The sequence below is a fragment of the Dendrobates tinctorius genome, unplaced genomic scaffold (genome assembly GCF_039654945.1).
Source record: "Dendrobates tinctorius isolate UK_male_01 unplaced genomic scaffold, ASM3965494v1 ptg000015l, whole genome shotgun sequence".
Taxonomy (NCBI): Eukaryota; Metazoa; Chordata; class Amphibia; order Anura; family Dendrobatidae; genus Dendrobates; species Dendrobates tinctorius.
This window is the reverse complement of record NW_027361683.1, coordinates 30,380,047-30,406,706: the sequence shown is the minus strand read 5'-3', so window position 1 is coordinate 30,406,706 and position 26,660 is coordinate 30,380,047. Positions and strand designations below refer to the sequence as shown.

Below are 26,660 nucleotides of genomic sequence, written 5' to 3'. Positions count from 1 at the left end.
ATCATATAGACCCCTCAAAGTGACTTCAAATGTGATGTGGTCCCTAAAAAAAAAAAAAAAATGGTGTTGTAAAAATGAAAAAACGCTGGTCAACTTAACCCTTATAACTTCCTCAGAAAAGAAATTAATTCCAAAATTGTGCTGATGTAAAGTAGACATGTGGGAAATGTTACTTATTAAGTATGTTGTGTGACCTATCTGTGATTTAAGGGCATGAAAATTCAAATTTGGAAAATTGTGAAATTTTCAAAATTTTCACCAAATTCCCGTTTTTTTCACAAATAAATTTAAGTCCTATATAAATAAATTTTACCATTATCATGAAGTACAATGTCACAAGAAAACAGTGTCAGAATCACTGAGATCCATGGAAGCGTTCCAGAGTTATCTCATAAAGGGATAGTGGTCAGAATTGTAAAAATTGACCTTGTCATTAACATGCAAACCACCTTTGGGGGTAAAGGGGTTAAATAAAATGAGGCATTACTAGTGTGAATCATGTAATTACTGTTTGCTCTCATAATCACACACAGCTCTACAGTGAGATCATAACAGTACAGCAGAAGTGAGCTTTGTCTCATTACAAACACAGATTTGCATCTACAGTTGTCCTCTCATACTGCTTCAGAGCTGTGGATGATTATAACTATGCTTCAGAGATGTGGTATCACACTCTCACGCTCACATTCTATCTGGCTGTCTGGGAGAAGGAGGCTGAGATCATACCTGCAGTACAAATTTTTTTTTGTAATGAGACAAAGTTCACTTCTGCTGTATTGTGTTCTCAAGAGAGCTCTGTAGGATTGAGAGTAGAACTGCCAGTCAATATATTTCTCACATTGGTAACATCCCTTTCCATTTAAAATAAGTTCTGGAGACAGATTCTCATACAGATCTGCGTCCGGCTCATAGATCTTATTAGCTCATTTTCTTAAAAGCAAAACATTGAATCACAGATATTAAGGTATCATTGAGCTTCCTATGACCTGCAGTTCCATATAGATGTCTTTGGAGGGTTGATCCTACTGACAGATCCCATTTAAAAGAATGTATTGCTGCTCAGCAAGGGCAAGTGCTGAGCTTTCTGCATGAGTTGAGAATAGGGGCTTAGTGGAATGTCTGAGCCCTGTACACAGGCTCAGGCATTCTCTTTTGAGCCTGTACACCTCTTTCTGTGGGTGGTTCATGCGGAAGCTCAGAGCTTCAGCCTCCTAAACAGTTTATTGCAGTGCGCTTTATTTTGGCAATTGGGTGTCTTAGGACCTGTGACCGCCACCAATCTGCAGCAGATGCTAGGAAGAGACTGTTTTTTTAATCTAATCATTTTTTGTTCTAGTGCCATTAGGTGAGGGACCTCAGTATCTGAAAGTCTTTTTTTAACCCCTTAAGGACCCATCATTTTTTATATTTGCACTTTTGTTCTTTCCCTTGTCCGAAGAGCCATCATTTTAATTTTTTTTTGTCAACATAGCCACATAAGTTCACATTTTTTGTGGGATTAATTGTTTTAAATGGCACCATTCATTTTACCATCTAAGGGGGGACAATTCCATGTTTTTGTAAAACTGCCCTGACAACATGATTCTCCAGGTCAGTAGGATTATGGCTGTATCAAACTTGTAAGTTGTGTGCATGTATGTGTATATGGGCCTCAGAAAATGGGCGAAACAATGTTGTTGCTTTTTTTAACCTACCAATATATAAATATGTTTCTTGGTAGTTAAAGAAAAAAAATTGCTCACTTGGCCATTGGGTGAGACCTTTTGATTATCATTTTATACAATTTTGGTATAAAGGATGACATTTTGATCACTTTTATTGTAATTTTGAGGGGGGGGAGTTTTAATAATTTTATATCAGATCAGACTTGTTTTGGACATGACAGTACCAATTTTCTATATGTTTAATTTATTTTTATTCGGACTCCCATGACAGCACCACGAGAGAGGGGATCCGCCCTATAGGAACAGGAAACCTACAGATACAAAAAGGGCGGCACCTCTCCCACGCATCAGTTGGTTTCCGGTTCCTGAGGGGACGGGATCCTACAGAAGGACCGGATCCCAGGCCGGCCAGCCGATACCGGTAGCGAGGGGGTCTCCTACCTCGGCCTGGTGCGGTTCTCCTGGAGGACGCCACGGTGGCCCAGGATGGGTGTCACGGCGGTGGCGTGTGCAGCAGGGAGTGGTGTCCGGAGGATGTCCGTCTCCGGGATTAGGCCGCCGCCGGTGAGTATATTCCCCCCCGGGGGGTTCCCGGCTCCAGCGGCGCAGGTACGACGGCAGCGCGGCTGCAGGGGGCTGCGACCGGGTGGCGCTGCTTCCGGGGCTCCCGGGCGTCCAGCGTGACTTCCGGTCTTTCCCGGGGTAGCGGTGACGTCAGGGGGCGGGCGGAGGATGCGCTTCCGGGTCAGCAAGCCACTGTGCATGCGCGAAGAATCCAAGATGGCGGCGCCCATCGGAAACACCGATAGCGTCGGCTTTCGGACCGGGTCCGGCGCCATCTGGGGTAGGGAGCCCTGTTAAGGGGGGGAGGGGCGCGGTATGGATACTGCTGACCGGAGGAGGGGTATTTAGGCAGGACCCGGGCAGGGTACCTTGCCTTGGCCACACTATTACAAGCAGCAGCGTACTGCAGCAGCAGTGGTAATGGAGAGTGACCGAGAGCAGCAGCAGCGGCAGAAGCAAGGGCGACAGCAGCGGCAAACATCACTGCCGCCCCTGGATGACCTTCGGCAGGTCAAACAGAAAAAGAAAGTGTCCCGTGACAGTAATGAGCGGCCGGGACGAAGTGACCAGTCCACTCGTAAGAGCTCCTCCAGGCAGACAGGAGCATCGACTGAAAGAAATCCCCCTCGTTCTCCGGTACTTGATTGTGGCACTGGTAAGTGATCTTCGTGAAAGTTCACTCAGTGACGGGACCCCCCTTCTGTGTTTTTTTTCTAGGGGAAAAAAAGCTACGAGTAAGACTAAACATAGGGAATGCGCACTCTGTGCATGCCCATTACCAGACGCGTGCCTCAAAAAATTGTGCCCCCCCTGTATTCAGCAGACGGTGGCAGAAGAGTCGCCCGCGGTAGCGGCGAGTTTAAGGGACATTGTCAGGGCAGAAATGAGGGAAACCCTAAAGTCCTTGTCCCAGCCGGAAAGTCTAAGGGGCGAGGTCCCGGCGGAGTCCGATTCCTCGGTAGAGTGGAGGAAAAGCAGAGACTCCCAGGCTTCATCTCCCTCGTCCTCCTCAGGAGAAGAGGACTCGGGGCGATTTTGTCTGCCTCTTGACCGGGTAGACAAGCTGGTCAAAGCAGTCAGAGGGACAATGGAGGTAGAGGAGCCGAAGCCCCAATTGTCCATGCAGGATGTCATGTTCTGTGGGCTGGAACAGAGGAAGCGGAGAGTCTTCCCGTTAAATCAAAAGATACAGGATCTGATCCACAGAGAGTGGAAAAAAACGGACAAAAGAGGGTCGCTACCACCAGCCCTCAAACGCAGATACCCCTTCGATGATCCGGCAGTGAATACTTGGGACAGAGCCCCCAAATTAGACGCAGCCATTGCAAAGGCATCGAAAAAATCCTCGCTCCCCTTTGAGGACATGGGATCCCTTAAAGATCCCCTAGACAGGAAGGCTGATACTTTCCTGAAAAACACCTGGGAAATGGCGGCCGGGTCCTTAAGACCAGCAGTGGCTTCAACGTGCACGGCCAGGTCCATGATGGTCTGGTTGGACCAGTTGGAGTCACAACTAAAACAGGGTACATCAAGACAGACAATTCTTGGGGCCCTACCGACCATCCAGGAGGGAGCAGCCTTCCTAGCAGATGCCTTAGCGGATGCAGTTGGAATGGCCGCCAGAGCAGCAGGTCTCTCTAATGCAGCTCGCAGAGCCCTGTGGCTAAAGTGCTGGCAGGGAGACATTCAGTCCAGAGCAAAGCTCTGTGCGATTCCATGTGAGGGCGAATATTTGTTCGGAGCTGTCCTAGACGAGCTGCTTGAGAAGGCGGGGGACGACAAGAAAAAATTTCCAAACCTTTCGTCTGCGTCCTACCGTCGTCCATTTGGTAGAAGGAGATTCGGCCAGGGGAGAAGGCGCAACTCTTCGCCTGTTAGAGATCGCCCCAGATGGGAAGACAGAAGGAGATGAGGTACGGGCTATATGTTCACACGCTCGTCGAGAGATCAAAAGAGACCAAATCAATGACTAGCAATTCCCGTGGGGGGTAGACTGTCATCCTTCTTCCCGGCATGGTCACAGATTACGAATAGTGACTGGGTGCGCAAGGTAATATCCACCGGGCTTAGATTGGAATTTACCCAGATCCCGCGGGACACCTTTAAACTAACCCCCTTAAGATCTTCTCATCTCGAACAAGCGGCTTTAGAAGCGGAAGTCTTGAGCCTATGCCAGAAAAATGTCCTGGTAGAGGTTCCAGAAGCTGAAAGAGGAAGAGGGTTTTACTCTCCCCTGTTTCTAATCCAGAAACCTGATAAGACTTTCAGAATGATTATAAACCTTCGTTCCCTTAACGAGTTTTTGATTAATCGTACATTTAAAATGGAGTCCATTAATACAACAATAAAAATATTGTTTAAAGGTTGTTTTATGGCAGTCATAGATTTGAAAGATGCGTACTATCATGTACCTATCCATACAGACTTCCAGCAGTTCCTGAGGGTGGCAGTTTCAGTAGAGGGCACAGTGCGTCATTATCAGTATAGAGCCCTTCCCTTTGGTCTCTCAGCAGCACCCAGGGTATTTACAAAGATAGTGGCCGAAGTTATGGCTCATTTACGGGAGGTTGACGTCTTAATCATTCCATATTTAGACGATTTCTTGATTGTGGGAAGATCAGTGGGTCATTGTAGATCCCAGATAGAAAAAGCTAGATCCAGGTTAGAAAACCTCGGATGGATCTTAAACTACGAGAAATCCCGACTCCAGCCCTTAAAAATACAGAAGTTTCTAGGGTTATTACTAAATTCAGAGACTCAGCAGTGCCTGCTGCCACTAGATAAATTACAAAAGATACAGGAGCAGGTTCTTCGGGCAATTGATAATCAATCTATGACCCTCAGACAGGCCATGTCCCTGTTAGGATCTCTAACTTCATGCATCCCAGCAGTCAGGTGGGCACAATTCCATACCAGACCCCTTCAAAACGACGTCTTGGTTAATAGCAGGGCCCTGGAAGGCTCCTTACAAGGTCGGATGTTGCTAAGCCCCTCAGCTGTTACATCACTAAGATGGTGGCTCGATAGCGAGAACCTAGCATCAGGGGTGCCCTGGATAACACAGGTAACCCGTATTATAACCACAGACGCAAGTTCCTTCGGTTGGGGAGCCCATATGGGGGACATAGTGTTACAGGGACAGTGGGATTCTGATTCTGAAATCTCATCCAACCAGAGAGAGCTATTGGCGATAGAACGAGCATTCAAGAAACTCATTATGTACCTACAGGGCCATCATGTGAGGATACACTCGGACAACCAGGTAGCGGTAGCATATGTCAACCACCAAGGTGGAACCCGCTCCAGCGCTCTGATGCAGATAACAGAACGGCTCCTCCAGATAGCAGAGAGAAATTTTCTATCTTTAACCGCGCTCCACATCAGCGGAAAGGACAACGTAAGAGCAGACTTTTTAAGCCGCAAGGCTCTAAGACAAGGAGAATGGGCTTTGAACAAAGATATTTACCACCAGATTGTCCGCAGATGGGGTCAGCAGAGGTAGACCTCTTTTGCCACCAGAGAAAACAGAAAAGAAAGATTGTTCTGCTCTCTGAACCCCAGGGAAGATCCCCTGGCGGTGGATGCCCTCCTGATAAGATGGGACTTTTCTCTGGCATACGCCTTCCCGCCATTGAATCTTCTTCCTCTGGTAGTCAGGAAGATCAGAGAGGATCGGGCAAAAGTCATACTGATTGCCCCCTTTTGGCCCAGGAGGACCTGGTTCGCGTGGTTGAGGACCATGTCGGTATGCGATCCCTGGGTACTGCCGAACCTTCCGGATCTCCTCTACCAGGGGCCAGTCAGCCACCCACAAGTAGCGGGACTTCATTTGACGGCGTGGTGTTTGAAAGGTCACTATTAAAGGATAGAGGGTTCTCCAAGAACTTAATTGACACCCTCCTAAAGAGCAGAAAATTAACTACCACTAACATCTATGCTAGGACTTGGAAACGCTTCCTGTCCACCTTTCACTTTGACATCAGAGACGGAATTCCCACGAAACATATTCTGGAATTTCTCCAGAAAGGTTTCGAATTGGGTCTCTCCACAAGTACGTTAAAAGTGCAAGTTTCAGCCTTAGGGGCCCTGTTTGCAGGTGATATTGCAAAAAATTATTGGGTAGCAAGGTTCATCAGAGCAGCGGCCAGATCGAGACCTATACACAAAGACAGATGTGTGCCGTGGGACTTAAACTTAGTCCTTACAGCCATGACGGAAAGTCCGTTTGAACCTTTAGATTCTGCCTCCCTAAAGGTTATATCTCTTAAGACAGCATTTCTGGTAGCGATAACATCCGCACGTAGGGTGAGCGACATACAGGCACTTTCCAGATTGCCCCCTTACACAGAGTTCTTACAAGATAGAGTAATCCTAAGGCCAGATCCAGCATACCTTCCCAAGGTAGCAACACAATTTCACAGGACACAGGAGATAGTTCTGCCTTCCTTCCTCCCTAATCCAACCAACCCTAAAGAGCAAAAACTTCAGGCATTAGATATTAGGAGATGCTTACTTACATATTTAGCAGCCACGGATCCTTGGAAGAAGGAGAACGCACTATTCCTATCCTTCCAAGGTCCCAGGAAAGGATACAGAGTATCAAAACGCATGTTAGCAAAGTGGATTAGGGAGGCTATCTCTCTTTCCTACACAGCAGGTGACGGCCCAGCTCCACAGAATCTGAGGGCGCATTCCACTCGGGCCATGGCATCATCCTGGGCAGAAAGATCTGGAGTATCTATTGATCAAATATGTAAGGCGGCCACCTGGTCATCTCCTTCCACCTTTTTTAACCACTATCGGTTAGACATGGGTGCCTCCTCAGACCTCACCTTCGGGCTAAGGGTGCTGCAGGCCGTAGTCCCTCCCTAAGTTAGTTTACATCTCTGTAATTCTCTCGTGGTGCTGTCATGGGAGTCCGAATAAAGTATTAAGTTACGTACCGGTAACGGTATTTTTTGGAAGCCCATGACAGCACCCTTAGTTCCCTCCCTTGTTCACATATAGGGGTGCACTCCTTTAGAAGATTGTTCTTAAAATCACCTTATGTGGGAGATGGTGTAAAATAATTCTGGTAAATAGGGTAGATAGGTTGTATATATTATATGATTGTGTACTAACCATGGTAGCCTCTCAAGCTCTGTAATCCAACTGATGCGTGGGAGAGGTGCCGCCCTTTTTGTATCTGTAGGTTTCCTGTTCCTATAGGGCGGATCCCCTCTCTCGTGGTGCTGTCATGGGCTTCCGAAAAATACCGTTACCGGTACGTAACTTAATACTTTAAAGGAAAATGGGAAGTGATTTAAACTTTTTTTTTTTTTTTTATATGTTGATCTTTTATTGTCACCTAGAGAACTGGATCTGTGATGATCATTTACAGGATGGGCTGAAATAAAATTGTCTTGCAACAATTAGTGAAATTGCAGCTTTTAAGATGATTAGCCCATGGCTGAATTGGGCTACTTGCATTTTTTTCATTGCGTTCTTGAGTGTTTCTCTACATGCATTTTTGTGTTTTTGACAATACGGGTTTTGTTTCTTTGTGGTGTAATGTTTTAAGTAAAGATGCTTTGTTTTTGATACTTTTTGGTATTTGGCTTTGACAAAACAAGTGATATGTTAATTACGTGCATTTTTTTATTACCTGCGGATTATCCACATCTAATGCAATTCTTTGGGGAAAATCCGCAAATAATTTTTCTTGCTAACACGCTAAGTTTTAACATGCTGCAGATTTAAAAAAATGCTTCACTGCTTACTTTGAAAAATAAAATAAACAAAACAAAAACACAATGGGTATGACGTTTCTATAAATCCCGTACACATTCCTGGAACTGTAAGACACTACGTTTTTTTTGCGCACCATAAATACGCACCATCAAAAACTCACCTTGGTCACATAACCTTATTGTTACATAATTGCAAACCTTGTTGCATAAAAAATGAGGTAATAAAGAATATTTAGGGCACAAATGTAAAAGCCCATACATAAATTTATATATGGTTGCATACTCATACTATAGGACTGATACTATTTGTTCATGACATCCTAAGTTTGTTTTTTTTATCCAAACAAATTCATTTAACACTGTATTAAAAGTGCCATATATTTAATGACAAAATGTAGTTTTTGTTAACCATAATACATTATACATTGTCTGTTGTTCAGCTTTTGTTTTGTTTTTATAGGTTCTTGGATGAACATACCAATTTCTTAATGAAAAGTGGTTCAGAAGGCGGATATACCATTGGTGCAACCTGTGCAGTAGCCCAAGAGGTAAAGGGGGCCACTTCTACCTCCAAAGCAGCAAGCAGCTTTTCTCATACCCCAATAACGGGTGCAATATTCTAAACTGGTTGACTGCAAAGGACTAGTGATGAGTGAGTATACTCGTTCGGGTTTTTCCGAGCATGCTCAGGTGACCTCCAAGTATTTTGGCGTGCTCAGAGATTTAGTTTTCGTCGCCTCAGCTGCATGATTTGTGGCTGCTGGATAGCCTGAATACATGTGGCAATTCCCTAACAAACAGGCATTCCACACATATATTCAGCCTGTGTAGCAGTCACAAATCATACTGCTACGGCGGCAGAAACTACATCTCCGAGCACGCCAAAATACTCGGCGGACACCCGACCATGCTCGGAAAATCCCGAGCAACGATTATACTCACACATCACTACAAAGGACCCATATACTGTTCTTGCAACGGGACACTATGCTGTTTGTGTCAGCCTTTCTTTACATTTATATATTGGCAACCATTAATTTGAATAGTCGAGATAGATCACTGCATTTCTCACTGCAGGACATGTGGTTTTGCTTGCAGTGACATATCCAAAATGCAACTTCAAAAGACTTTGGCTACATACAAAAGTTTTTTTTTCTGAGCACTCCATATGAATGGCGGGGTTACATCCTTAGATCAGTGCAGAGCACTTCTGAATGTAATTGTAGCCGATCAGTGATTAACCCCTTAATGGCCAATAGCGTATATAACACATCTTGTCGTGAGTGGACACTGAAAGCTTGGGGCCTTGTTTTTTTCAATGGGAAGAGGGTCATTTGACACATCAAACTTATTGAGAATTTCACAAGAAAAAACAATGGTCTGCTTGGTTTTAATGTAACTATTCTTTCATGAGTTATTTACAAGTTTCTCTTTGTTTACAGCCATTGACATGTCGCAGAGGTTAACGCATAAGGAGCGGATAGAAATTGTGTTGGTGTCTGGTGAACACAGTACCCGGGTCATTGCAGCAGAATTCAATGCAAGACACCCTACGAAACCACCCATCGCCCATGCTACAGTTAGAAAACTGCTTGCCAAATTTCATGAAACAGGTTCAGTGTGGGTGCAAGAAAACTGTCACTAATGAGAAACATCAGTGGCTGTCCTAGCTTCATTCAGCAAGAGCCCACAGCGTAGCACTCGCCGCATGTCACTGGAGAGTGGCATCAGACGAACATCCCTTCGGCGGGTATTAGCTACTCACAAATGGCACCCTTACAAAATCCAACTGCTGCAGCATCTCAACGAGGATAACACAGATCGGCGTGCTGAATTTGCAGAATGGGCAAAACTAAAACTGGAACAGGACCCTCCGTTTACACAGAACATTATGTTCAGTGATGAGGCAAACTTTTTTGTGAATGGTGAAGATAACAAACAAAACCACCGCTATTGGTCTGACACTAACCCACAGTGGATAGATCCCCCTCCATGACTTGGAACACAAAAATTGGTGGTATGGTGTGGTATATGGGCTACAAAGATAGTGGGTCCATACTTCATCAGTGGAAACCTCAATGCCACTGGATATCTGAAATTGCTGCATGATGATGTGTTGCCCTGTTTATGCACTGAAGATGGCACATTCCCTGAGTTTTTCCAGCAAGATGGTGCACCACCACATTATGGGTGTCGGGTCCGAGGATTCCTACATGAACAGTTTCCTGGAAAGTGGATTTGTCGCCGTGGGCCAGTTGAATGGCCACCAAGGTCTCCCGATCTGACCCCCTTAGACTTTTATCTTTGGGGTCATCTGAAGGCAATTGTCTATGCTTTGAAGATACGAGATGTGCAGCATCTGAAACAACAGATACTGGAAGCCAGTGCTAGCATTTCTTCTGCGGTGTTGCTATCAGTGTGTCAATAAACTTGTAAATAACTCATGAAAGAATAAAGATACGTTAAAGCCAAGCACACCATTGTTTTTCTTGTGAAATTCTCAATAAGTTTGTGTCACATGACCCTCTTCCCATTGAAAAAAAACAGTTGGATCCAAAATGGCTGACTTCAAAATGGCCGCCATGGATACCACCCATCTTGAAAAGTTTTTTTTTTTCCCCTCCCATATACTAATGTGCCACAAACAGGAAGTTCCCTTTTTATTTAGGCTAAGTTCACAAGTTGCAGAACTCCGCGGACGTTACCGCGGGAATTCTGGAATTCCATTCCGTGGGAAAATCGCACTTTAAATTCCAGCGATTTTCCCGCGGAAAAACTAGCGATTTGCAATCATAATTAGCTTGCAGAATGCTAGCGTTTCCAAGCGATCTGTAGCATCGCTTGGAGAACTGATTGACAGGTTGGTCACACTCGTCAAACATAGTGTTTGAGTAGAGTGACCAACTTTTTACTATTGAGGCTGCCTATGCAGCATCAGTAGTAAAAAGATCTAATATTACAAATAATAAAAAATCGGGTTATATTCACCTTCCGAATATATGTAATGCAAGCACCACACCTCAAATCAACTCCAGGCCTTTTATCTGCTTAATTGAGAATGACATAATGAAGGGATTGCCCACACCTGTCCATGAAATAGCAGTCAATTGTCCAATTACTTTTGGTCCCTTTAAAAACAGGGTGGCACATGTTAAGGAACTGAAACTCCTAAACCCTTCAGTTTTAATGTGGATACCCTCAAATGAAAGCTGAAAGTCTGAACTTCAACTGCATTTGAATTGTTTTGTTTAAAATTCATTGTGGTAATTTCTAGAACCAAAATTAGAAAAATGTTGTCTCTGTCCAAATATATATGGACCTAACTGTAATTAAAGGAGATATTCCCATCTCCAAGATCCTATCTCAATATGTAGTAGGTGTAATATTAGCAAATACCTCCAATAAGAAATGTAGTATAGTTCTCCTAATTAGCTTTGTCGCTTCCATCATGTGCAGGCATTGCAGTAGCTTTGGTATCCATGGTTACGACCACGAACAGCTGACTAACAAACTGTCACTATGTGTGTGGCCATAACCATAGATACCTTTCCTACTGCAATGCCTGCACATGGGGAAAGCAATATGGCTAATCGGGGACATTTATAAGACATTTATAATTCGATGTATTTGCTAATATTACTACACCTACTTCATATTGGTAGAGGATCTTGGAGATTGGAATACTCCTTTAAGGACTGCACTATACTTAAGTGAGTACACTATACACTAAGGGATGGAGCTATGTATAACAAGGCTTCCTTTCTATATTGGTATGCTGCTCTTTTTTTTTTTTTTTTCTCAGACCGCACACAGACCCCCTAAGTAAAGGCCCCATCACACACAGCGAGATCGCTGATTTTGTGATGCCACAGCGATATCGCTGTGTGTGACATGTATCAGCGACCGGCCCCCCCTGCCGGGTATCGCTGATCGCGCTCGAACGTCCTGGGCCGTTTTTTGATCGTTGGCCTCCCGCTGGCCAGCGCGCATCGCTGCGCGTCACAGCGAGAGACCAACGATCAGCGACAGTGGGAGCTGGTTTCCAATGTAAACAGCGGGTATCTAAGCCGCGCGGCTCTTAGTTACTCGCTGTTTACCTTGGAAACCAGCTTGCTTGCTGGTCCTGATCGCTGGTGGGTCTGTCTATGGATCATCCCACCAATGATCCATGTCGGATCATTGGTGGGATTGCTGGGACATTGATAAGTGTAACTGGGCCTTTAGTCCTATTCTGATCTTCAAAAACAGATCAGAATAGGACATGCTACGAGTCTTGCAGATCTAATTCTTGGATCTGTGATCTTCACAGATATGTGAACGCCTATGAAACTTAAGTCCACGTGCCATCCAATAAAAAAAATCTGGCAGCTCATGGACATTTCACACAAATGTGAGAATGTTGCCTGGGGGATTTTACAAAACAACATTACTCCAAGTCACACAGTGCAGATACAGAATAAATGCTTGAATTCGGTGACCGCTGACGTCTTGTCTAATTGGAGTCCTTTTCTGTTTTTTCTCATTCTGGTCAGACCTTCATGTCAACATCTTACAGCCACGACATGATCACCACAGCCCTGAAAATGACAAGGACACCTATATTGTACATATACAATTGTCTCCTCCACATTGCACCCCTGAATACAGATATGTACCCCACCATTTATATACAACCAGCCATGCAACAATAAAAATATAAAGTGATCACCTAGCTCTGTCTCCCATTAACTATAATTTCCAGCACCCGATAATAATTATTCAGTGTCTTACTCCCATCCTAACCCTTCACCAACCTCCTCTCATCATCCTTTCCCCAGTGTTTTGCTCTCTATAGTTTATTGCCCCCCAGGGTATTACCTCCCCAGTGTATTGCCTCCCCAGATTATTGCTCCCCTCCAGTGTATTGCCTACCCAGTTTATTGCTCTCCAAGTGTATTGCCTCCAGTCCCTGGTTTGTAGCCCCCCACTGTATTATAAATAAATAAGCACAGACATTTACTCACCTCTGTCCGTTTACCCGCTGCAGCATTGCTTCTTTCTTACTGGGAACTCTCTAGATGAAACATGCACGCGCAGAGTAATGATGCGGGCACCTGTGTCACAGAGAAAGTGCCAGGCATGAAGCATGACATGTTCCTGTGTCTCCGCTGCCGTTTTCCACTGTAGGCAGCATAGCCACAGGAACGATCCCTGTCCGGCATGCTGCCTATGATAAGGGCAATCTGGGCATGGGCCCCTCAGTGCCTCAGGCCAGATTGCTCTCATCATTAATTGCCCTGCAAGGGCCCTCCACCTCTGGACCTCAGTGCAACTGCAGCCAAGAAGTCCACCCCTGCGTCTTGTCCTTAAGCCGTTAATGTGTGAAAACACAGTGACTGCTTTGAGCTGACAGCAGTAAGTCTATGATCACTTAGTCAATCTGATCAGCATGTGATCTCTGGGAAGTGTTGGCGGGAGTTTGGCTCAGCTGACAGCCGAGGTCCTGCAGTAACAACTAGGGCCAGTGCATGCATCTCCTTATCTGATTAACCCTTCGGATCTCACGATCAATAGGGATCACGGCAGTTAGAAGTTTGAGAGAGAGTGAGCTCACTATCTCACCCCCATTGACACTCCAGTGATGAAATAGCTGGGAGCTGTTGGTTGTTATGGCACCTGGAGGTCAAACAGTTACCTCCTGGATGTGCCAGGTACAGTGGCCTGTGAGACCCTGGCAGGTCTGATGCATTGCAGTGAACAGGTCTCATGCATTGCAGTGCTAGTGCATTGCATTTTGGGGCTAAAGATACATTTTTATGGGAAATATGTATTTTTCCAATTTCACGGCTCAACTTTATAAAATTCTGTGTAGCACCTGTAGGTTCAAGTTGATCACCACTCCTCCAGATAAACTCCTTGAGGGGTGTAGCTTCCAAAACATGATCACTTTTTGGGGGGATTTCCACTGTTGAGGCATATCGGGGGCTCTGCAAACACAAAATAGGTTTTGTAAATTTTGTTGGAAAAATGGAAAATTGCTTCTTAATCCTTTTAACTTCCTTACAAAAAAAAGTTACAAAATGTATGCTAATGCAAAGTAGACATGTTGGAACGTTATTTATTAACTAGCTGTGTGCTATGTCTATTTGGTTTAAAGGCGTAAAAATTCAAAGTTTGAAAATTACAAGTAATACCACATTTTCGATATTTTCATAAACGCAAAGCATATCAACCAAAATTTACAGCTAACATTAAGTACAACATGAAAAACCAATCTTTGGGATATGTTGAAGTTTTGCTGAGTTATTACCTCATAAGATGACACATGTCAGATTTGAAAAATGAGGCTCAGGTCTTAAATAGCTTGCTATTTAAAAATTGATAAATAATGAGATACTTTGGGGGGATTGTATGTGCATCATTGTGGTGATTGGTCATTAATGTAGGATGTATCATTAATATACTGTACATACAGTACTTTGCAAAACGTTTAGGCAGGTGTGGGAAAAATGATGCAAGAGTATACTTAAACTACTAATAGTTCTATTTTTATTTTTTAACAAAATGCAGTGTGAATAAACAGAAGAGAAATTGAATCAATGTTCCATATGACCTCCCTTTGCCTTCAGAACACCAACTCCTATTCAGAGAAGTCTGTCCCAGAGTGGTCTTGAAGAATTTCAGTGAGAAACCATACCTTTGACATGGAAACAAGGCCTAGTGACTCCCCTATGCACGAAAACATAGGAAATTGGTTGTGGAAAAATGTCAGCAAGTGCTTTGGACTGAGGAGTCAAAAAGTGAAACATTTGGCTGTAGCAAAAGGCAGTTCATTGCCAAAGGGAGGAGAGCGATACAATGTCTGCAGGCATCAGTGAAGCATTGTGAGGGTCTTTGTAAGTTTGTGTCTGCACTTCAAATGTAGCTGTCAGCTTGGCCAAGATCAATGGTTTTCCCAGTGCCAGGGCTTGCCTTAGACTGAATAGTGTCCTGTGCAAATTTGGCTTTTGATGTATCAATTGGCAAAACACAAGTGGGCATCTTGTACATTAAAATAATAAATATGCAGTGTATGGAGCTGTAAGCCTACTTCACTCCAGGCTGCCGTGGGACCTGCGAACAGCTGAAAATGGTGGTGACAGCTGTCAGACCCAAATCAATCTGGTATTGATGACCAACTCAAAGGTTTCAGGTACGCCATCAATATCTAAGGGCTGGACAACCCCTTTAAACTCTGAAGAGTATATGGGATAGTGGATGAGTCCATGCAGGCGAAATACAGACCTTCTGATAAGAATAACACGGGCATCAAAAGGTAATCTATATAATATTTTTGTACAGTTGTAGGTTACAAGCAGTGAGAGGAGATTAACACGACTATATACCATGTAGTCACAGCTGTGCCCAGTATTTCAGCTCAGTCCTATTTATTGCTTTTAGGTACAGTACTCCTCCCAAAGCTCTGTCCCCTTTTGTACGCACGGTGACAGAATTCCTGGCAGAACTGCTATCCATTGGGCAACCAGACCCCCTGGTCATAGCTGCCCCTATCATACCTCCCAACTTTTGAGGAAGGGTAAGAGGGATAAAGACTGCGGCGCGCGCAGCTGCAAATTTTAGGCCACGCCCGGCCACACCCATTCCACAACTAGTCACACCCATGTCCACGCCTAATCGCACCCATTTAGCACTGCTGATCACACTGACTTGTACTGAGGGCACAGTGGCTGGCATGGGCACACTGACTGGCACTAAGGAAGAGAGAAAACAGAGAGAAAGAAAAAAGAGAAAGAGAACAGAGAGAAAGAAAGAGGGGAAAGAAAGAACAGAGAGAGAGAAAGAAAAGAGAGAAAGAAATAAAGAGAAAGAAAGAGGGGAAAGAACAGAGAGAAAGAAAAAAGAAAGAACAGAGAGAAAGAAAGAACAGAGAGAGAGAGAAAGAAAATGAGGGAAAGACAGAACAGAGAATGAGAAAGAACAGAGAAAGAAAGAAAAAGAGAAAGAAATAAAGAAAGATTCTATAAAGATACTATAGCAGCCCGGCTCCCATTGTAGTGCCCACCTGAGCCTCCCGATGCAGGACATATCATGATCCGCTCACATGGCCGACATCCCCGATTCTAAGGCGATCCTGCTGTCTGCGCTGTCGGAGGAGGACACGGTGATGGATCTGAAGCATTCCTGGTTCTGTTACAATCTCCTCAAGAAATTATCTCATTTCCGGTCAGCTTCCAGCACATCACTTCAGGTGGAACATCACGTGTGTGTTTTAAAATGCTCCTCGGGGCTCCGCCGTGTACTCCTGTGTCCGTGGGAAAAGCCCGCTTTGTATGCTTCGTACACACTTGGCTCCGCTCCGTACATCCCGTACACATATGGCTCCGCTCGTATACCCCAAACACGCGGCTCCGCTCCGTACACCAAGTACACACGCGGCTCCGCTTCGTACACCTTGTACACGCGGCTCTGTTCCATACACCTCATACACACACGGCTCCTCTCCATACACTTCGTACACACGCGGCTCTGTTCCATACACCTCATACACACACGGCTCCTCTCCATACACTTCGTACACACGCGGCTCCGCTCCGTACACCTCGTACACACACGACTCTGCTCTGTACACCTCGTACACACGGCTCCGCTCTACACCTCGTACACGCGGCTCTGTTCCGTACACCTCATACGCACACGGCTCTGCTCCGTACACCTAGTGCATGCGGCTCCGCTCCATACACCTCGTACACACAGCTCTGCTCCGTACACCTCGTGCACGCGGCTCTGTTCCGTACACCTCGTGCACGCGGCTCTGCTCCGTACACCTCGTGCACGCGGCTCTGCTCCGTACACCTCGTGCACGCGGCTCTGTTCCGTATACCTCGTACACGTGGCTCTGTTCCGTACACCTCATACGCACACGGCTCCCCTCCGTACACCTCGTACACACGGCTCTGCTCCGTACACCTCGTGCACGCGGCTCTGCTCCGTACACCTCGTGCACGCGGCTCTGCTCCGTACACCTCGTGCACGCGGCTCTGCTCCGTACACCTCGTGCACGCGGCTCTGTTCCGTACACCTCGTGCACGCGGCTCTGTTCCGTACACCTCGTGCACGCGGCTCTGTTCCGTACACCTCGTGCACGCGGCTCCGCTCCGTACACCTCGTGCACGCGGCTCCGCTCCGTACACCTCGTGCACGCGGCTCCGCTCCGTACACCTCGTGCACGCGGCTCCGCTCCGTACACCTCGTGCACGCGGCTCCGCTCCGTACACCTCGTGCACGCGGCTCCGCTCCGTACACCTCGTGCACGCGGCTCCGCTCCGTACACCTCGTGCACGCGGCTCCGCTCCGTACACCTCGTGCACGCGGCTCCGCTCCGTACACCTCGTGCACGCGGCTCCGCTCCGTACACCTCGTGCACGCGGCTCCGCTCCGTACACCTCGTGCACGCGGCTCCGTTCCGTACACCTCGTGCACGCGGCTCCGTTCCGTACACCTCGTGCACGCGGCTCCGTTCCGTACACCTCGTGCACGCGGCTCCGTTCCGTACACCTCGTGCACGCGGCTCCGTTCCGTACACCTCGTGCACGCGGCTCCGTTTCGTACACCTCAAACGCACACGGCTCCGTTCCGTACACCTCAAACGCACACGGCTCTGCTCCGTACACCTCGTGCACGCGGCTCCGCTCCGTACACCTCGTGCACGCGGCTCCGCTCCGTACACCTCGTGCACGCGGCTCCGTTCCGTACACCTCATACACACACGGCTCTGTTCCGTACACCTCGTACATGTGGCTCTGTTCCGTACACCTCGTACACACACGGCTCCGCTCCGTACACCTCGTACACGCACGGCTCCGCTCCGCACACCTCATACACGCACGACTCCGCTCAGTACACCCCATACACATACAGCCCTGCTACATCTACCCTGTAAACCCCTCCTGAGCCCACACATACTTATCTCATCCAGCACCATGACAACAGCACAGCAGAGTCTTGCAGACACCAAGAGGCAAGGCTGTTCGCACAGGACCTGTGATGAGGTCACAGGAGGGGCGGAGTCAGGGGTCACATGATCAGGGGTCTGGACAAAGGCTCCTGATCATGTGACCCCCTGACTCCTCCCCTCCTGTAACCTCATCACAGGTCCTGCGAACAGAGAAGGCAAGCGACACTGTGAGTGGCTGCGGGGACGGGGGGTCTCATGCTACGGCGAGGATGGGGTGCGTGGGGGGAGGCGTGGTGGCTTATCTCCCTGCAGTGCGGGAGGAACTTGGAAACTATCACCGCCGTGCCCGCAGAGGGCTGGCGGCAGGAGCCACAGTGGCCGCAGCCGCTGGCAAGCGGCCAGATGATCGGGCGCTGCCGCCCGCGGCCCACATGACAGCGGCCCAGCGGGAAAATGCCCGGTTGGTTATATTGCCAATCCGGGCCTGGATAAGGCATATGTGGGGCCAATGTCTTGCTGAACAAAATTTAGGCTCCCTGAACATCATTTAGTGATAACGGTGACATGGGCAAGATAGACTGAAAATAGATAACTTTGATATTAAAGAACAATTTGGCTAGAGGACCAGCATTTTTGCAAAGCTAGACATAGAATCTGTGATTTTAAGATAGTTAATTGTTGTGGAAGGGAAAAGTTATTGGTATTTCCACAATTTTTTTTTATTCTACAAGAGTTATATTTTGTATATTTTAATTTTAAGTAATCATGATTTTTAACATCACATGATATTTAACATTAAAGCTACACTAGGACACATTATGCATAATTGAAGAAAGGGAAGGTTACCCCCCCTAAACCTCGCATTGGTGCGAAGTCCATCTCCTCTGCACATTCGGTGGAATTTAACCTGAACAGCATACAGCGACGCCAACCCAGGATAGCGTTTGTCACCTTAGGTGAATATACATGGAAAATTGAGCTGTTATTAACCCCTTAGTGACTGAGCCAAATTGTTGAAATCTGACTAATGTCACTTTGTGGTAGTATCTCTGGAATACTTAAACAAATCACAGTGATTTTGAGTTTGTTTTTTCGTCACACATTATACTTTATGATAATGGTAAATTTAGGTTGATATGTTTTGTTTATAAAAAATATCAGAAATTTGAGAAAAATCTTAAATTATCAGTTTTCAAACTTTGAATGATTATCCCTTTAATCTAGATGGTCATACCACACAAAAACGTTCATAGATAACATTTCCCATATGCCTGCTTTACATCAGCACCATTTGTAAAATGTTGTTTTATTTTTTTTAGCAGTTTAGGAGGTTTAAAAATGTAGCAGTAATTTTTCATTTTTTCAAGGAAATTTACATTCATTTTTTTAGGAACCTATCCAGGTTTGAAGTGCAATTGTGGGTCATATATATTGGGAAACCTCCAAAATGTATACAATTTTAAAAACTGCACCCCCTGAGGTATTGAAAACTGCAGTCAGGTAGTTTATTAACCCTTCAGGTGCTTTTCAGGAATTAATGCAAAGTGGCATGACAGAAATGTGCATTTTTACCACCTAAATGCCGCTAACTTCTGAACAGATTACAACAGTTGTCAGACTCTAAAGGCCCTTTTACATTTAGCGATGCACCAGCGATCCAACCAGCGATACGACCCGGTCAGGATCGCTGGTGCATCGCTAAATGATCGCTAGTGAGCTTTCATACAGAAAGATCTCACAGCGATGCAGCAGCGACGCAGCGCACGATACTTACCATTCACACAGCGATCCTGCGTCCTCCCGCCAGCGTCGCTCGTCGTCACAGCAGGAAGTCTCAGCAGGAAGCGCCCGACGAGAAATGGAGCCGGACATTCTCGCGCGATCAGCGATGGACAGCGGGGGAGCCGGTCGCTGGTAAGTATCACACATAGTGATATCGCTAGCAATATCGCTATAACGTCACAAAACCAGTGACGTTTTAGCGATATTGCTAGCGATATTGCTTAGTGTAAAACCCCCTTAAGGCCGCTATTTGGCTGTGAATTGCCATGGCAAACATCAGGATCACACAATCATGATCTCACGGTGCCGATGGGCTTAAAGAGGAAGCGCCCACACTCTGTTAGCCATTTATATGATGTAGTCACTATTGACAGCAGCATTTAAGGGGTTAAACAGATTTGGACAGTGCAAACACTGATCGTGGCTGATGCAGCAAGTTGTCAGCTATAGTGTACAGCCGACAGCTGCTGGATTGTCACCTGTATGAGGATGTTAGTCTCTTATATCTCAGGTCAGTTAAAAGACGTATTGGCGGTCATTAAGGGGTTAAGTTATATGAATCTTCAATAATTGTCAAGAATAAACTTCTGCCTGTGTCTCATGATTTAAAAAAAATATTTACTATCATTCTATCATTGTGATCCTGAACTAGAAAACTTAAAGGACTTTTTTGGTTTTAGGTAAGTTGTGTCGTCAAGCACAGTTTGTTTAAAAAAATAAATAAAACGCCCACCCCTGGTCCAGTGCTGTGTCTCCACTAGTGCTCCCATTGTCTGTTGTTTTCTGCAGCACTGACATCACGTTGACGGTAGTGATCAGCGCAAGTGCTTACTGAGGGTGCTCGGGTATGCACAGAGTATCGTGGATGTTCGAGTGAAATGTTTGCATCCCTGCTGCAGCATGTTTCTTGGCTGTTAGCTACAACACGTTTCATTTTAGTGTGCTCAGTTCACCTTCAAAAGGACACATGCGCCAGCAAACATACCTGCGCACTGCTAAAGATAGGGTACTCAGGTCGCATGCAGCATCATGCGCCCATAGGCGGAGCTGGCCGGAGGCGGTATGGCGGGGGGAGCTTAGCGGTGGCTGTGCGCAGCTCCAAGGAACGCAAGTGTGAAACCAGCCTTAAATGAGTTTGTTATGAATGGGTCACCGAGGAGGATAGCAGGACCAGGCTAAGCCACCAGAAAACCAGAGAGGTTGGTAACTAAGCGGATTGCAGACCCCTGATCCTATCCACACAACTAGCAGTAGCCACGGAGTGTACCTACGATGCCCTAGATGCCTCGGCACAGCCGGAGAGCTAACAGCCTACAGCAAGAAAGGTGAAATCTAAACTACCCCGGAGCAGACCCCAAAGGAATAGATAGCCCCCAAACATATATTGTCAGTGAGACAAGATGAAAACACAAACGCAGGCAGAAAAATAGACTGAGCAAATGATGGGGCCCAAACTGACTAGACAGGAAAGGAAAGACACTGTGCAATCACGCAAAAACCCCTGAATAATCCAACATGTCTGATGCACAAAAAAACACTGAAGTCACACGACTTCGCCCCCACTATATCAGCACTCTGGTATATACTGAAAGCAAAGCAAAAAGAGACCAATATAACGGGACAGAACAAACTGATACAAGCAGTAACATATGGGCGGTGATCCAGCACAGCCCCAGCAGGAGCAAGCTGACCCGCATCAAGCAGAGATAGACAAAACCAGATCAAATGCAAAAAGATTAGCAAATGAACCACTTAGCTGAACCATGCAGGAACAGAGTAGGAGACATCAGACCTCAGAAGGCACAGGAAGAAAATCACCAGCAGGGATTGAAGGAAGTCAGCTGTCTTAAATACTCCAGTCAGAAACGCCAGATCTCCAATCGTCATCATCAGGTAGCAAACCTCTGTCAATCTGACCAGCTCCACTAACTCCAGTAACCACCAGAGGGAGCCCAGAAAGAGAACTCGCAACACCTCTGTCAATCTGACCAGCTCCACTACCTTCAATAACCACCAGAGGGAGCCCAGATAGAGAATTCACAACAAGTTTGTGTTTGGTTCTTGGTATCCTCATGAACAGGTCTGATATGATTGGGCCAGAGAAAGGGCGCCATAATGTAAACTATAAATAGATCTACATTCCTGTGACTGGTCAAAAGTGCACCATAACTTTACAAACACACTGTAGAAGTAGCAATCCTAAAAGTCAATATCGACTCTTTACCGAGCCTTGCCATATGACCCACAATAAAAGTCAAATTAGAATCTGTTTGCAGACAATGTTTTGGGGTATTACCGCTCATCATTGCAAGTATGAGATCTGGTTTGGCTAGTTGAGAGGCTTAAGACTGGGATCAAAGGGGTGATGTTTCTCCTTATGGAGAGTGACAAGCCAGGCCTGGCATGTCAGTCAGCCAAACCAGATCTCATACTTTGCACTGATTACAGAGCAATACCCCAAAACACTGTCTGCAAATTGAGATTCTGATTTGGCTTTTATGCTGAGTCATATGTTAAGGCTTGTTAAAGGGTTGATATTGACTTTTAGAATTGCTACTTCCAATAGGTGGCACTAGCGTTATAGTGCTATTCCTCCCTGATGAGGTAATTTGCATATTTACTTTCCCAGAGAAGCATGCATGGCAATGCAAGTCTCCTCACTCTGACATACCAGGTCTGACTTGTCACTATCCACAAGGAGGAACATTACCCCTTAGCTGCATTTCTCTTTTGTTTATTCACCTTGCGTTTTCTTAAGTGATAAAAATAAACCACTTTTATTTTTGAAAGCATTCTTACTTTGCAGCATATTTCCATACCTGCCTAGAGCTTTCACACAGTACTGTATGTTCCCGATTTAAGCTATTTATTGTTATTGCAATTGAGTTGCTGGAAATAAGCCTGTATGGCTTAGAACAAATAATCTTTATTGTTTCCCTTTGTTTTTTTAGATAGGTAGTTGTTTATGCAAAAAACATTTGTTTACAGTCTTCCTAAATATTAAAGGGAACCTGTCACCAGAAAAAAAAAGCTATTAATCTGCAGATATGGGTTATATGGTTATTAACCTGCAGTTACACAGTGCTGGAAGGAAATGAAATTTCCTTCCCCCTGTAGCGTTCTGGTTTGTCATGGGGGCAGCATCGGGGCAGGTTCAGGCACCATGCTGTTTATACAGAGCAGCGGTTTTGAGGCTATGTGCACACGCTGCGGATTCACCAGCGGATTTTTCCGTGCAGATCCGCAGGTAAAACAGCAGGTAAATTGACCTGCGGTTTTACCTGCCGATTGGCCAGCATTTTTGCCCTGTGGTTTGACACCTGGACAATGGAATAGGTGTAAAGCCGCAGCGAAATCTGCAGAATGAATTGTCAATTCTTTGTGCGGATTTAAAACCGCAGCTTTTCCGCAGTGAAAAAAACGCAGCATGTGCACTGCGGATTGTAAATCCCATAGACTTACATGGTACTGTACACTGCAGAACTGCTGTGGATCCGCAGCGTGTGCACAGACCCGAACTGTCCGCCTTCCTGACTTACTGACAGGCAGTCACAATATAGAGCCAGTTTTAGTCAGGGCTGGGGACTTGGTTACAGCCGCACCCATGACAAAAACTGGAATGTTGCCTGGGTGGGATAAAGGGATACAGGTCTGAGAACTAACAGGCAGGTAGTTAAGGGGGCTTTACACATAGCGATATCGCTACATGTGACACTTACCTCCGACCTGCTCCCCCGCTGGTTATCGGTGATCGCACGAGATCGGCCTGGTCCATTTCTCGTCGGCGCGGCTTCCTGCTGGCGCCGACGAGCGACGCATGGACGCGGGCGGAGGACGTCATCATCGCCGCGTCTGACAGGTAAGTAACGACCACTGCTGCATCGCTGGTGAGATCTGCCTGTGTGGCAGCTCACTAGCGACCATTTAGCAATGCACCAGCGATCCTGACCGGGTCATATCGTGGTCGGGATCACTGGTGCATCGCTAAATGTAACGGGGCCCTTATTAACCCAAATTTCTTAAGACACAAGCATAGCTATTTTTAGCCCACAATACATAGTGTTGAAACAAAGTTGTTTTTTTGCCCCCCCATCATTCTATATTATTTAAAATATATAGAAATATGAGAAAATTAGGATCCAGCAAAAGGATGAAAGTTCACCAGATTTGTAAAAACTTCTTCTTTATTAATCCATTATGTCATAAAAAGTATGAGGAACTCCAATCAATTAGTAGCATTCCAGCAAGGGACTACATGTTTCAGCACTATGTGCCTTCCTCACGGTCCTATTTGAACTGAGCTCCAACACTAGCAATATATCCTCCTTTGTGGAACGTATTCAAATGACCCTTAATTAAAAACAGTGGAACAAACCAATTAAAAACATCTGAGTAGATGGTTAAAACTCAGTTCAAAAATGTTGCTAGAAAAATACCTATATTGAACATGTTTTATACATAGACAAATGATATAAACATTTAATAATGAATCAACAATAATATAGAATAACTGCCACAAAAAGCAACAATATATAAACATATATGAAAAAATGCATCATGTAGTAGGCATGATCTAAACATCAGAAACAATCACAAAAATAACTCTCAGAAGGTATAATATCATAGAGTAGGTTTAAGATAAAGATCTAATCTTTTATAAATTCATATATGAACTCTATCCCTTTTCCTCTCCCCTTCCTCTTTTCTTCCTTCTCCCTCTTCAAAAAAAAAAAAAAAAAAATTATTTTTTATCTCTAATATTCTTACCTAATATTGTGTAATAAGATCCATTCTACTGTTCAGTCCGTCTGGTACTCTAGTCTCTAATAAAAAGATCCACCTACTTTCTCTAGATAGGATTTTACTTTTATAATCACCACCCCTATGTGGTTTTGTAACCACCTCTATTCCCCTAAAGGAAAAACTTTTTAAATCTCCTTTATGCACATTAGCAAAGTGTTTAGAAACCGCAGAGGCTCCTGCAATAGGCAAATTAACTGAATCCGACAAATGTTTTCGCATACGCTGTTTCAATGAATTAGTGGTGCAACCCACATATTGAAGTCAGCAAATATTGAAGCTGTAGATTTACGATAGGGTTCCACCAACACTTTTTTTTTCGATTCGAATCTATTTTCAAGGTCAAATCTAAAAAATTAATTGACAACTCATTCATGTGGCATGTGAATTTGAGATTAAAACTATTGTTGTTTAAATATGAAAAGGAGGATGCTAAATCCTTCTTCCCCCTCCACACAAAAACCAAATCATCAATGAAACGTCCCAACCAAAAAATGTTATATCTAAATGGATTATTAAGATGAAAAATATACCTCTCCTCCCATACTGACATGGGAGGAGAGGTATATTTTTCATCTTAATAAACAACAATAGTTTTAATCTCAAATTCACATGCCACATGAATGAGTTGTCAATTAATTTTTTAGATTTGACCTTGAAAATAGATTCGAAGCTGTGAACAGTATATTGATGACAAACTCATGTCACGCTAATCATGTAATTAGGAATATACCCACTGGTGAACTGATTCGAACGAAAAGAAATAGTACAGAAAAAGATACTTATATGAAAGAATCTGAACTTTTGGTAAAAAGATTAAAATCTAAGGGGTTACCCAAACTGGTCTCTAAAAAGAGCGAGAGGCATAGTAGACAACTTAAATAGACAGGAATTGTTGGAATATAAAAATATCAAAGAAAATAATGATTTGGGTATAGTTTTTAGCACTAAATTTAGTCCACAGTATCAAGAAATAGTCTCCATTATTAAAAAACATTTGCCCATTTTAGAACAAAGTGGTGAATTGAAAGAAATATAAAAAAAACACTCAATTAAATTTGTTGCGAGGAGAGCTCCTACTATAGGTTCTATGTTGACGGCAAGCTTATTTACTGATCCAGATAAAAAATTGAAACAAAATTGGATGAAAATTGTAGGCTGTTATGGTTGTGGTGCAAAAATCTGTAAGTGTTGCAAATATATTGTTAAAACAAAAACATTTTCTGCTATAAAAAATGGAAAAAACTTTGAGATTTTTTCCTTTATTAATTGTAATACAGAAAATGTAATATATCTTATTGATTGCAATATTTGCGGACTTCAATATGTGGGTTGCACCACTAATTCATTGAAACAGCGTATGCGAAAACATTTTTCGGATTCAGTTAATTTGCCGATTGCAGGAGCCTCTGCGGTTTCTAAACACTTTGCTAATGTGCATAAAGGAGATTTAAAAAGTTTTTCCTTTATTGGAATAGAGGTGGTTACAAAACCACATAGGGGTGGTGACTTCAAAAGTAAAATCCTATCCAGAGAAAGTAGGTGGATCTTTTTATTAGAGACTAGAGTACCAGACGGACTGAACAGTAGAATGGATCTCATTACACAATATTAGGTAAGAATATTAGAGATAAAAAAATATTTTTATTTTTTTTTTTTTTTTGAAGAGGGAGAAGGAAGAAAAGAGGAAGGGGAGAGGAAAAGAAAAGGGATAGAGTTCATATATGAATTTATAAAAGATTATATCTTTATCTTAAACCTACTCTATGATATTATACCTTCTGAGAGTTATTTTTGTGATTGTTTCTGATGTTTAGATCATGCCTACTACATGATGCATTTTTTCATGTATGTTTATATATTGTTGCTTTTTGTGGCAGTTATTCTATATTATTGTTGATTCATTACTAAATGTTTATATCATTTGTCTATGTATAAAGCATGTTCAATATAGGTATTTTTCTAGCAACATTTTTTAACTGAGTTTCAACCATCTACTCAGATGTTTTTAATTGGTTTGTTCCACTGTTTTTAATTAAGGGTCATTTGAATATGTTCCACAAAGGAGGATATATTGCTAGTGTTGGAGCTCAGTTCAAATAGGACCGTGAGGAAGGCACATAGTGCTGAAACATGTAGTCCCTTGCTGGAATGCTACTAATTGATTGGAGTTCCTCATACTTTTTA

General features: G+C 44.4%; 1 protein-coding gene across 4 annotated transcripts in view; it reads left to right on the top strand.

Annotated features, from left to right (window-relative positions):
• The window catches only part of HNRNPR (heterogeneous nuclear ribonucleoprotein R), a 191,487-nt gene that overhangs the window by 133,101 nt on the left and 31,726 nt on the right, over positions 1 to 26,660 (top strand). For 2 of the 4 annotated variants that reach the window (XR_012227398.1, XR_012227392.1), the window contains exons 11-12: positions 8,418 to 8,505; positions 9,400 to 10,429. The gene's annotated coding sequence lies outside the window, so the exon portion shown is untranslated. Of the gene's footprint in view, positions 1 to 1,995; positions 8,506 to 9,399; positions 10,430 to 12,489; positions 12,669 to 26,660 lie in introns of those variants that run through there. The other 2 variants (XR_012227396.1, XR_012227401.1) reach the window with 2 other exon arrangements.